The sequence below is a fragment of the Camelus ferus genome, chromosome 32 (assembly GCF_009834535.1).
Source record: "Camelus ferus isolate YT-003-E chromosome 32, BCGSAC_Cfer_1.0, whole genome shotgun sequence".
Classification (NCBI taxonomy): domain Eukaryota; kingdom Metazoa; phylum Chordata; class Mammalia; order Artiodactyla; family Camelidae; genus Camelus; species Camelus ferus.
This window is the reverse complement of record NC_045727.1, coordinates 17,241,318-17,253,441: the sequence shown is the minus strand read 5'-3', so window position 1 is coordinate 17,253,441 and position 12,124 is coordinate 17,241,318. Positions and strand designations below refer to the sequence as shown.

The 12,124-nt window shown below is 54.7% G+C and overlaps 1 long non-coding RNA gene across 1 annotated transcript; it reads right to left on the bottom strand.

Annotated features, from left to right (window-relative positions):
• Nucleotides 1-2,679: 2,679 nt before the first annotated feature.
• Nucleotides 2,680-7,486, bottom strand: LOC116660884. The gene is made up of 2 exons (XR_004316525.1): nucleotides 7,359-7,486; nucleotides 2,680-5,379 (listed from the first exon to the last, which is right to left on the bottom strand). It is a non-coding gene; the product is annotated as an uncharacterized LOC116660884 (long non-coding RNA).
• Nucleotides 7,487-12,124: the final 4,638 nt, after the last annotated feature.

Genomic DNA, 12,124 nt, shown 5'->3' with positions numbered 1-12,124 from the left:
ACTGACTGAAGCTACGAGATGTAGTTGCCTTTCCGTCCACCGGGGTTGGAAGAAAGGCTGTTTGCATCAGGGAAGACACATGGAAGGGAAGCGATGGGGAGGCTATCTAGGTAGGTGACGCCCACCCACACGTCAGCCTCAGACTCTGACTTTCCTTAAGAGACCTGTTTGTTCTCTCGGCAGGAGAGAGCCCTAGACCTGACCTCTACTGGCTCAGCAGCCAATTCTCCCTCCTGCCTGGGGAGGCAGCATCGTTTACATACAGGCAGTAACACTAGGGAGCTCACTGCTGTGCGGAGGCTCCCTGCTTGGGCGAAGCTCACTGCTGGTGGCGCTCCAGGCACCCACGGCGATCCGGGCTTCCTCGGCGCTCTTGGCCCTCGGGGTGTCCCCCGTACCCTTGGCGCTCCGGGTACCCCTGGCGGCTCTCCAGCGCTCCGGGCGCAGCATGTTCCTGCGATGCTTGACCACGCGCTCTGCCTCGGCCTCGAGCCCTAGCCCTGCCGAGCATTGCTGTCCTGAAGGCGGTGACCCTCAAGGGCAGAGGCCCTTAAAGAACACGGTTATGTCAGGCATCTCCGTATAGTTGCCTGAGAATTTTTTTAACTATGACATCAAATAAAGCATCCGTTTACTAACTACACACGTTTTCCAATCACGCCAACAGGAGGGACTGCCCCGAAATTGTCAGAGCTGTGTCCTGTAGTAAAAAACAAGGGGCCCCGGTAAGATATTCATGGGAATGTGAGAAAATTGTTGATTATGATTCTCTTCTCCACACAGATTCACAGGACACTGTGGGTCAAGCGCTCGCGAGTACGAGGCGGGTGTGTACCGGGTTCTTCTCACCTACTAGGCGTCCCCACAGCACAGAGAGGGGCCCTAGACGTTCTCTAACACACACACACACACACACACACACACACACAGCCCGCACAGCTCACCCGCCTTCCTTCCTCCCCTGGAATTAGGAAGCCCTGGCGCTCAGGTCCCGCTCCTCCAGCCCCGCAGCGTCTGAGCGCTGCTCTCCGCGGGGTGAGGGAGGCAGAGCTCCTTCCCAGAAAGGTCAGCGCTTCCCGGGACACAGCCCTGTGCCCGGGAGCAGTCAGCGCCCCGGGGTGGGCTCGCAGGGAGGACCAGCCTGGCCGCTGGGCGGGATGCGCGGCCCACACGGCAGGGCCGGGGCCGCGCCGCCCCAACTTCAACTGCAGCCCCGCCGGCCCCGCCGCTCCCGGCGCCGCCCTGCAGCGCCGCCCCGCGAGTCAGGAGGCGCTGGAGGGCGGGTGGGCTGGGAGCGGGGGCGGCTCTGCCTGCCCTTGGCCCCGCTTCCTCTCACCCATCAACCCTGCGCGGGTTAACCTGCCAGGTGACTCTACCAGATGATGTGCACTTGGAACTCCAGAAACGTTTGTCCTTCCCACTTCACACTTGAACTAAGTCCCTGCTGCTGCCAGTATAACTCACTCACAGCCGCTGAGGCTGTGTTTGGATTCAAGACTAAGTCTCCTTGGCACAGACCCTACAGGTGGATGTGCAGCGATTTGGGTGCAAAGTATGAGGGGGTCTTTTTTTTTTTAAATGATGTTTGTTATGTCGTTCTTTTTGCTGATTGCTTCCAGGTTTCTGTCATTCTTTGGCCTTGAGAATAAAAATGTGTAAAATCACTCATCTTTCTTTTAATATATTTATAATTGCATTGTTTTGCATTTAAATCCTTGGTGTACACAGTGATTATCCATTCTGATTACAAGAAGGAGAGTTATCTGACACTTTTTCTTGAATAATCCTTTCCGTACCTACTGCTGTGAAATTCCATTGTTACCCTGCAGACAGTTGTGTGCATGCTCAGCTCTAAACCTAAAGTCGATTCTGCACTGTCCATGGTGCTCTGATAACACAATGTCTTGTCTGCTGTATCTTGAAACTCTCCTGAAGACCAAAAAAGCCTGTATGTGCTAATGGCTCAAAACTTCCTGGTTCTTCCTTTAAATGTATTCTTTCAAACGCATGTTAGATTCATTGCATGGGGTTCTAGACTATAACAAATTCTGTTTTCCTGTTAATTTGGGGCTATATTGAATTTAGACTTTGATGTAGTTCCTTCAAGTTCATTATTTTCTTCTATCTGATTAAAAAGGATGCCTCATGAATATTACAAATCTATGTTGGTAAGCACACAATGTATAAAATTGTCACTTATATGACACTAACAACATGTAGGAGGGTACACAGAAGAGATCCAAATGTGAGTAGAGGTGTAAGTCACTGAAATTACTTTGGTATTGATCTAAATTAGAACGTTACAAATTCAGGTGTTAGTTGCAGTTCCCTGGGAAACCACTAAGACTATGACGCAGAGTATGTAGTCAGAGAAATGACATGGGCGTGCAGTTGACGCCCTGGAGAATAACCAACAACAGAAAGCAGTGATGGAGGAATCTTAGAACAAAAAGATGTAGCCCGTGTAGAAAACACATGGTGAAAGAACAGAGTCCAGTGCTACCTGACTGGTGATTAATTTAAATCTACATGGTTTGCAAATGCCAATTAATAGGCAGATATTGGCAGAATGGGTAAAAAGCTATGATCGAGCTCTATGCCATCTACAAAAGTCACACTTTAAATTCAAGACACAAAGAGGTTAAAAGTCAAAGGATGGATGAACACATACCAAGCAAATATTAACCAAAAAGGAATTAGACTGGCTTTATTAATATACGGCAAATACACTTTATGATAATATTTTTTCTAGAGACAAAGAAGGACATTTTATAGTGACAAAGGGGTCCATGTTTCGAGGAGGTGACACTTGTAAGCATTTTGCACTGAACAAGATAGCTTCAAAATAGACGAAGCAAACTGACAGAATAGAAAAGGGAAACACGCCCCTCAGCCATATGGCTGGGAACGTCCACATTCAACTTTCCATAGTGGGGAGGATCTGTGATTTCTCGGGCTGCTCCCATCAGCACTGTGGGGTGGACAGCGTGGGGCTGAGACCCCTCGTTGATGGCTCAGGGCACTGAAATGTAGGGAGGTTTATCTGCCCAGAGTCACAGCACTGCTGGGTGGCGGGCCTGAGGCAGGGGGTAGAGTTAATTCCTGGGGGTAGTGATTCCCAAACACCTGGACATGAGATCACGCCCTGGACACCCAAACCGACAGCTCCTCACTCCTCTCCCGCATCCTCCTGCTCTAAGGTTGCTGTGAAGAGACAGTGGGTACCCGGAGGAGGTGCCTGACCCAAAAGAATGGCTCAAATCTTGACCCAACTGCTCACTCCATGTTTCAATCCTGACCCCAAAATACAATGCCTTTCCCCCAAACGAAGACCCCTCAATGGACTGAGGGGATACAGACAAATATCCATCTCCCCCTCCCTTGCCCCTCAGCACTCGATCCCATCAGCTGCTTTGCCGTGAGGTGACCACCCTGAGTGACCAATAGACTGCTTGACTCTCGACTCAGAACCCGGAACATTCCAAACCAACTGCCCACGTGACAGTTGCCCAAAGAATATAACCGTCTTCAACTGACCAAACTGAGATGACGAGCTGTTCATATTCACTAACTGGGAAAGGGGTCTCCTGGGCTGGGGCTTTGGTGGCTGAACGAATGAAGTCTTTGGTAAAAGTGGGTCCTTCTCTTTTTGTGATCATAGACCATGATGAACACTGAGAGAACCGTTGACCTATTGCTTGGAGAAGACCCCTGGGAAGTATCCGTTCATTCCCAGGTCACACTCCTCTCCTTGTTTCCTGGCTCCCTTGGGGGAGGCGGCTGGATCAAAGCTGGGCTGGGTAAGAGGGAAGCTGCCTCACTGCGAGTGCTTGAAATACTCAAAGTACCCATCAGACTGACTGTGTGGGGCATGACTTTATTCAGATGACAAATATTAATATAGAAGGGGAGGCCCGCACAGTGACCGAGAGCGTGGGAGCTGGTGCCTGACAGTTTGGGTTCAAACCCTGCTTAGAAGCCACATATATTATCTGGGAAATTTATATAGACCCTCTTGTCCTCAGTTTCCTGTTCTGTGATAGGAAAATGTTCATAGGGTCTACTTATGGCTGTTATGAGGCTAATAATACATGAACACAGATAAAGCCTGAGGAAAATGATCAGTACTTCATACATGAACCGATTATTGAAATATTAATAGTGAGAAACAATAAGCAAAAACAGTGGCAGTGATGCCTCCAGAGGAACGGCTGTGAGTCAGGAAAGACGGAAGGTTACTTTTCAGCCTCTCCATGTGTGAAAGGCTTTGCAGCTCAGGGGAGTATCTGTTATCACGTCCTGTGAACTCCACGTCAGCGCTGTGGGGTGGGCAGAGGAGGGGCTGTGACCCACCTTTTGTGGTGCAGGGCACTGAAGTTCAGAGGGGATCGATGACTTGCCCAGAGCCCTAACCCTGATGAGTGATGAATCTGAGACAGGAATGTAGTTGGCCAGCTGGGGACAGAGATCCCCGAACACCTGAGACCTCTAGATCATGCCCTGGACCACTGATCCAAGGGCTCCCCTCACTCCCTGTCCCGCATCCTCCTGTGCCTGCTCCAGGGACGCTGCGGGGAGACCGTTGATGCCCTGGAGGAGGTGCCTGAGGCAGGAGAAGGGTACATGCGTGACCCAGCCTCTTGCCTCTACATTCAAACCCCTGACCCCAATTTATGCACATGCAATCCACCCTCCATCAAAGGCCCTCTGAATGATCGGGGTGTTCACTTTGTTTCTCCTCCCCCAGTATCTTCAGCCTATGGGAGCGTTCCTGGTGCTCAAGCCATCACCCTAGATGGCCAGTCATCTGCTAACTCCCCTAACTGGCTTAGAACCCATTAGACATTTCAAACCAAGCATCCATATAACAGATCCACAAAGACTTAGCTTCACCTTAGCTGACAACTCCCGATGAACCGTTAAAATTCACCAACTGGGAAAGGGGTCTCCTGGGCTGGTGCTTTGGTGGCTGAACGAATGACGTCTGCAGGCCACCAGGGTCCCGATGACTAACCCCTGACCAGTCGTCCGAGCAGCCCAGACTGACGCCTGGCTGAGAGCGGGCAGCGGCTGTGCTGGCTCTGACTGGGCGCCTTTTCCGCCTGGTCCTTCCTCGCCCGGACCCAGGCCCTGCTGTGCACCACAGGCGTCACCCTGGAATCTACTTGTACTGTTTCCACAGGGCCTTCCAGGGAGAGGTTCGCGGGGGTGACGTTTGTGGCTGCGCCCTGTAGTTTGGCCAGATGCCCATCCTCAAGCTGCTGAACCACCGCTGGGGACCAGCGGCTGCAGATTATACTGATTGCAGATGGCGCTCTGGTGCATCCTGGGTCTGATTCCCGCATGGTCCTTCTCTTTTTGCAATCATGTGCCATGAGCCTGGAAAACACAATGAATGTTGAGGGAATTGTTGACACATCATTTGGAGAAAACCTCGGGAAATATCAATTCATTTCCAGGTCATACTCATCTCCCTGTTTATCCACCCCCTCAGAACTGCCAACTGGGTCAAAGCTGGGCTGGGGAAGAGGGAAGCTGCCATGGGGTGTGTGCTGGCAATACTCAAAAATATCCAGCAGACTGACTGTGTGGGGCATGACTTTATTCAGATGAGAAATATTAATACGGAAAGGGAGCCCAGCACAGTGACCGAGAGCGTGGGAGCTGGAGCCTGCCGGTCTGGGTGCAAATCATATCAGAAGCCACGTGAACACTGCAAGCCCCCCTCTGTCCTCCGTCCCCTGTTCTGTGATGCACAAATGTTAACAAGACCCACTTATTAGCGTTCCCTGATGGAGGCTAATGTCCGAAAACTCAGGTAGACCCTGAAGAAGAATGGCTGGTGCTACCCAAGGAGCGTCCGAATATGAAACGTCCGGCAGAATAAGCAAGAACAATGGTCTCGCCTCCAGAGGGGGCTGGGCTGCCTGCGGGGCAGGGGAGGGTGCATGGCTGTGGGCGTGATGCTTTTACAGCCTGCTCTCATCTCCTGTCACCCCCACGTCGGCCCCGTGGGATACACTGGGCAGGTGCTGTGACCCGCGTCTTACGGCTCATGGCACTGAAATGCTAGGTTTTTAAGTGACTTTCCTGGAGTCACAATGCTGATGACAGGTGGATGCGGGACAGGGATGTAGTTGGCTCCCTGGGGACAGAGGTCCCTGAGCTTCCCCTAGATGGTGGCCTGGACACCTGAACCAAGGGCTTCCCTCCCCTCATTCTCTAAATTCTCTAGCTCCATGGCTGCCTCAAGGGCAGGAGGTGTCTGACCAACAGGAGGGCAGACGCCCGACCCAGCCTCCACCGTCCGTGTTAATCCCCGACCCCAAGGCTGTCAAGCGTCCCTGAAAGAATGTCCCTCGAAGGACGAGGGTTCTGGGTCCCTCCCCGCCCAGAACCTTCACACAGCAGCCACCTCAAGCTGAGCCTCCTGCTGGTCTGCCTGGGGGTTGGCTCGGCTCCCGCATGGCTCAGGGCCCCGGCTTCTCCAGGCCCACTGCCCACACAGCACCTCTCTATCGCATTGGCATGGCCCCCGATGACCAGCCCCGGGTGCACCGTTAGTGCTGGTGAATGAGGACGGTGGCCGGCTGGGCTGTGCTTTGGAGGTTTTGTGGGTGAAGCTGGCGCGCCCCACTGTCTGCTGACTATGGATGTGAGCCACTGTCTGAGGAGCTTGACTGCATGGAGACAGGGCCATGGGGCACCGTCCCGGCTCACCTGCCCCATCAAAATCCAGGCCCCACCAAGCCCTCGTCCATCCCGAGAACCTGCGGTGGCACAAGAGAGAGTCCCCTGTCCTCCTGGAGGGACACCCCCCACAGCCACAGCCACAGCCCGGAGACCCCACCCCAGGACTGTCCCTGAGGATGACGCAGGCCCTCCCAGCCTCTGTCACCAAACGTTCATTCCACTGAGCCGATGGCAGTGTCTCTCCCACTCCCAGATGCCCACTGCTCTCCCAGGCCGCACCCAGACCCGCAGCCAGTGATCCTGTCCACAGCAACCCCCTGAACCACCTCTGCGAAACCTCAGTTTCCTTCTTTTCTGTAAATCTCCAGATTTAGACTGACAACTTTGTGGTTTGCATGTGGACATCTACATTCAGGGCAGTTTAGCCCCAAATCCCCCCTTTTTTTAATTCCTGTTGCTGGAGTGATTTCAATATTCCCCTGGTCTGATGCCAGGAGCGTGCGTGTGTTCTCTCGGTGTCCGTTCTCTGGAAGAGAGAGTAGGAGGCTGGTGTCACTTCTGTCTTAAATGTTTCGTGGCAACCAGAGGAAGCCCCCAGAGCCTGAAGTTCACTTCGCGTAAAAATCTGCCTTTTTTTTTTACATTTTTTTCTAATTGAAACTTACTGGGCGTACTGCACAGGGCACAGATCTTAGGTGCAGGACTTCATGGCTTCTTGTCAGTAGAAACACATCTGCTTCCAACACCCTGGTTAAATACACAGGACGTCTCGGGGCCCCTGGCAGCCTCCTGCAGGAGGAGAGAGAGAGATTAATGAGGTTACAGGAATGACCTCAGTTGCTCCATGTAGATTCCAGGCAGGCTGGTTTGCACACTGTTGGCTCAAAACGAGTGTGGCCGCGCCCTCTGAACACAGTGGAGTGAGCGGGGAAAATCCAAGCCCTCTGGGGTTTTTCCCTGCGGCCGTCTGGGGCCGGGGTAAAGGGGCTGGGAAACGCTGCTCAGAGGCATCTGGGCTTTTATGGAGGGAGAAGCTATTGCTACCCAGGGAGTTGCGTCCGTCCTGGTTCACGGAGCCCTGCTTCTGTTTAAGGTGCTTTTCTACACTTGCCTGTGTTCCATAAATATGTTTTAAAAATAAAACCCCCAGGAGATCCCTTTTGCTTCACGTGGAAGCCTCCAATGTTGAGTGCAGGACACGCACCTAAAACTCAGGCTGAGTGTATATACGTTTCAGACAGAAAATAACCAGCTCTGAATCGGTGACTTGGCAGCGGAGGGGCAGGGCGCCCGCTCCTCTTCCTGGGCCCGATGTGCAGACACTGTGCGAGCTCCATCCCCTCAGAGTCTCAGGCTGACACCCCCAGGTCACCGCCATCACTGGTATCAGACCAGAACCTTCCACCCAGACACAGGTGCTGGAATCAGTGGGAGGCACAGAGACGCAGGGAGGTGGGCTCCCTGGGGTGGGTGTGCCGGGACCCAGCGGGGTGACTCAGACCCTGGAAGTGACCTTGGGCCCTGACGTCCCCAGGGCTCAGATCCACAGGGCAACTGGGCCTGTTTGCTGCTCTTTGCCAAATGTGCCTATACACGTCCCACAGGGGCGAGGCAACCCGGGCACTTGGCTGGGCAGCGTTCCAGTGACTGGCCCCCTGAAGAGTGGAAGTGATGCAGAGGATGAGGGAGGCTCTGGGACTCGAGGGCCAAAAGCCCAGGGCCCTCCCCCTCGGGCCCTGTGAGGAGTGGGAGGTCTGGTGACACAGGTGGGAGCGTGGACCCTGTCCCTCCAGCCCACATTGCACACGACCCATCATGAGACCTGCGCGGTGCAAATGGCCAGAGATCTGCCACGTTCCCCTTGCCCTTAATGACCACCTCTCTCTCTCTGACACCGGGGCCAAACTTGCCTGGGCCTTTAAACTTAAAAATATCCCGAAGCTGTGGCAAGAGAATCATAAATTTTATAGCTTTACTACAGCCCAACGTGAAAAGCTTACAGAGGACACTGCTTTTCAGGGTGTAATAAAGCCAGATATTTTGTATGTTATTTAATTCTAATATCAGAACACAAAGAAGCACAAACATAACTTGGAATCATGGCCTTTTAACTCATCCCCAATAAGCACTGCTCTGAACTGCCTTCATGGGTTTTTTGCACGTGCTGTATTCAATGTTTACACAGGTGTGAGAAATGTGTAGAAACTCAGGTTGAGAAATGCTGCCATGAGGTCACCCAGGCCCTCCACGGGGCTCCACAGATGCTGAGGGGCCCCCGGGGACTGGGGACTCCCAGCTGAGTTTGGATCCGGCAGTGTCCCCTACTTAACGCCCGGGCGGCCACGTGCCCACAGGGAGGCGGCCGCTCGGGGCCAGGGGAGCCGTCCTGCTTGCAGGAGAGGGAGCCCCCCCCGCCTCCCCCCTGGGCCGCTGTCCCCTTCACCCTCTTACCCAGGGGGCCTGAGCTGGGGGGGTACCGGGGCTACTCCCAGCGTCTCACCACACCTAGTAATTATCTGGGGGAGTTGCCTGCTGGCCCTGGCGGGTTGGGAAGGTCCGGGCTGGGTCCTGCAGAGGGAGACGATGAATCGCCCCAGCGGCGCTCTGCACAGAGAGCACAGTGTGAATGGCACGTGCAGGAGCCACGCTGCACGTGGAGGCCCTGCAGATGCCCCCACCCCCCCCATATGCAGGAGCTGCCGGAGCATGCAGCCTGGCAGCCTCAGGGGCTTCTCTGGCTCGGGGACCCCTTCCCTGGCGAGAGGCACTCAGGCCATCCTCCACTTGCCTGCATGCGTTATTACCATCCTCTTGTCTCCATGTCTTGTTTTCTTTTTGTGCACATGCAATGGTGGGTACTTCCATGCTCTTCTCTGGTGGTTTGGTTTCCCTGAAGCACCAAAAAAAAAAAAAAAAAAAAAAAACAACTTAGGGCTGCGAGTGGGAATGGACCCACTTACGCACCTTCTGCTCTTCTTCCTGCCCTCCCCACACTCACATTTCCTGTTCTGGTTCTTCCTCATCCCCTTTTCCTTCATCCCTTCTCATGAATCCAGGACAAGAGAATTTCCTGACAGCTGGAGGGAAAAGAAGACTCTGTGCGTGTCCCGAGCTGCCCAGGGCAGGACGGCACCCACTGATGGGGGTGGGGGTACAGGGCTGAGTCACACTTCATGGGGAGCTGGGGGGCCCCTCCGGCAGGGTGGGCACACATTTCTACCTCCCAGCGCCGCCTCCTGCCTGGGGACCACGCGGGGTTGCTCAACAGGATTCAGTGCTGCCGATGGGGTGGGGGTGGGAGTGGGTCAGGAACCAGGGCGATGCTAAGAGAGTGGGGGAGGGGGCCTGCGGAGAGATCATACCGATTTGAGGGAAGGGTACCAGGACTTCAAGTGCCTGGGTGAGACCAGGTCCTCTAGGATGACAATCATAAATGGAGGGACGAGGGGAGATGGGGAAGTGCTTTTAAAAAGGAGCTTATGAATCAGAGAAGACAGAGAAGTAAATCACACGCAGATTGTCGCTCTCGCTCTCGGACTTTTCAAAACCCACCAAGTGGCCCTCCGCACGGACTGTGACAGAAATGGGGTTGGGATGGCCTTGGAAAAGGAAACGGGAAGCTCAGGGTCGAGGTGAGGACTCAGGGTCCCGCTGCTCCTGGCAGGTTAAAGCCTGGGCTTTGGACCTTCTCAGCCCCCACCTCCGCAGTCACCCCCTAGGGCCTCGCCTGCATCACCTCTGCAATGAGGGGGTGGGTCTCGGATCTCCGACATCACTTTTCAGCCCTTCAATTCTATAACTGGGGCCAGGAATGGCCATCTCGTGCCTCCAAGAGGGCAGCCACGGTCCCCATGAGTCACTGTGCATGAATTCCTTTCTGTCTCTCTGCCTCCCTTCACTACATACTTCCCTGTCTGTTTTCTCTCTTGAGTAAAAGCCCCCTTTCTACCTCCCTGTCAACTCCCATCCGTCCCTGTTCTCCAACATGGGCCACGGAAGGAGTAACGATGGGTGTGCTGCCGCCTTCTCCAGGGCATCACTCCACCGCCCCGTCCCACCCCGGGAAGTCCCACCTGTGGTCGCGCTGGGCTCTGGGGGAGAGAGTGACAACCAACTGCACGTAGCAAGTGACCGTCCTGTACCTGGGGGTGATCTTAGGATCTTTAGGCATTGCCAGGTTTACAGGAAGAACACAGATTTTCTGAGGATGAACCCAAGCTTACAGGGACAGTAACTTGTCCCAATGTCCCTAGTCTGCAAATGGTGCAGCAGGGACTCCCCAGCAGGCGTGGCCACATGCACACCCAGTACCTGCCAGGGTGTGTTCTGAGCCTTGGAAGGACCGGGGAGGGGACTTGGGCTTCCCTGCGATAAAGTGACAGCTTGGGCGTGACTGGGGTGTGGGGGAGCAGAGGCAGCACCGTCTGCCTGGAGCCGAGTGTTCTGACACGAGCAGTGACGCCCTGGCCCTGCCGCCGGGAGGCTCTGTCCTGGGGCTACTCCTTCTGCTGAGGGCAAGTGTGTGAGGCCAGCCTGTCCCCTAGGATCCCTGCCGGCCATGCGGGGCTCACGGGGCAGCTGGACGCGGCCTCTCTCAGATGGAAGCACGTGCAGGCTGTATTGCTGGTCCGAGGATTTGGGATTTGAGGAAGGATCGGAGGCGAGAACTGTGCCTCCGGATGTGCCCCTACCCCATCCCCCCTCCAGAAGGACCTCGGAGCACGTGCACAAAGCTGGGAGGTTGTCGTCTCTAACTCGCCCAACCCTAGGAGCGCCCTTATTCAGAAGTAGCCATGAGGACAGGACGCCGAGGTGCTGTCCCTAGACCCGCAGGGGCAGCGGGGGAGGGGCTACTTGTCACCCGGCACCTGGATCCCACACAGAGACCTGTGTCTCCAGGTTCAAGTGATGCATCCACAGGTCAACCCCCACACCCGGCCCAGTAACGCTGGTGCTTCCTTCCCAAGAGATGCCAACCACGCAGAAGCAAAGCCTTGCCTCTGGCAGTGGCACCGGCAGGAGAGGGCAGTTCTTAAGGAAAGAGAGCCTAAAACAGCAAAAACACACTGGCAGCCCACGCACAGACGGTCCCTCTGTGACGGCAGTAATATACGCAGGGCGCAGAACAAGCCCGCGTACACATTTCATCGCCTTCTTCTTCTTCTTTTTTTTTGAAATTTCATATCCCTGTTCCCTGGTCTCCAAAGCAGCCTGTGTAGCCCTGCTGCCCCCAGGCCCTCTCCCCTAGGACCCTACCCGGGGGTCGTTCCCCACCTGGAGAGTCTTCATCCTCGATGGTCACATGTGCTCTCCACAAGCCGTTCTTTAGAAACATGAACACGAACCATCACATTAGGAGAGGGAGGGGCTCACGCGGTGTCACCCGGCTCTTTGCTCTGGGATCCCAGCCATCCCCGGGCTCCGTGGAACC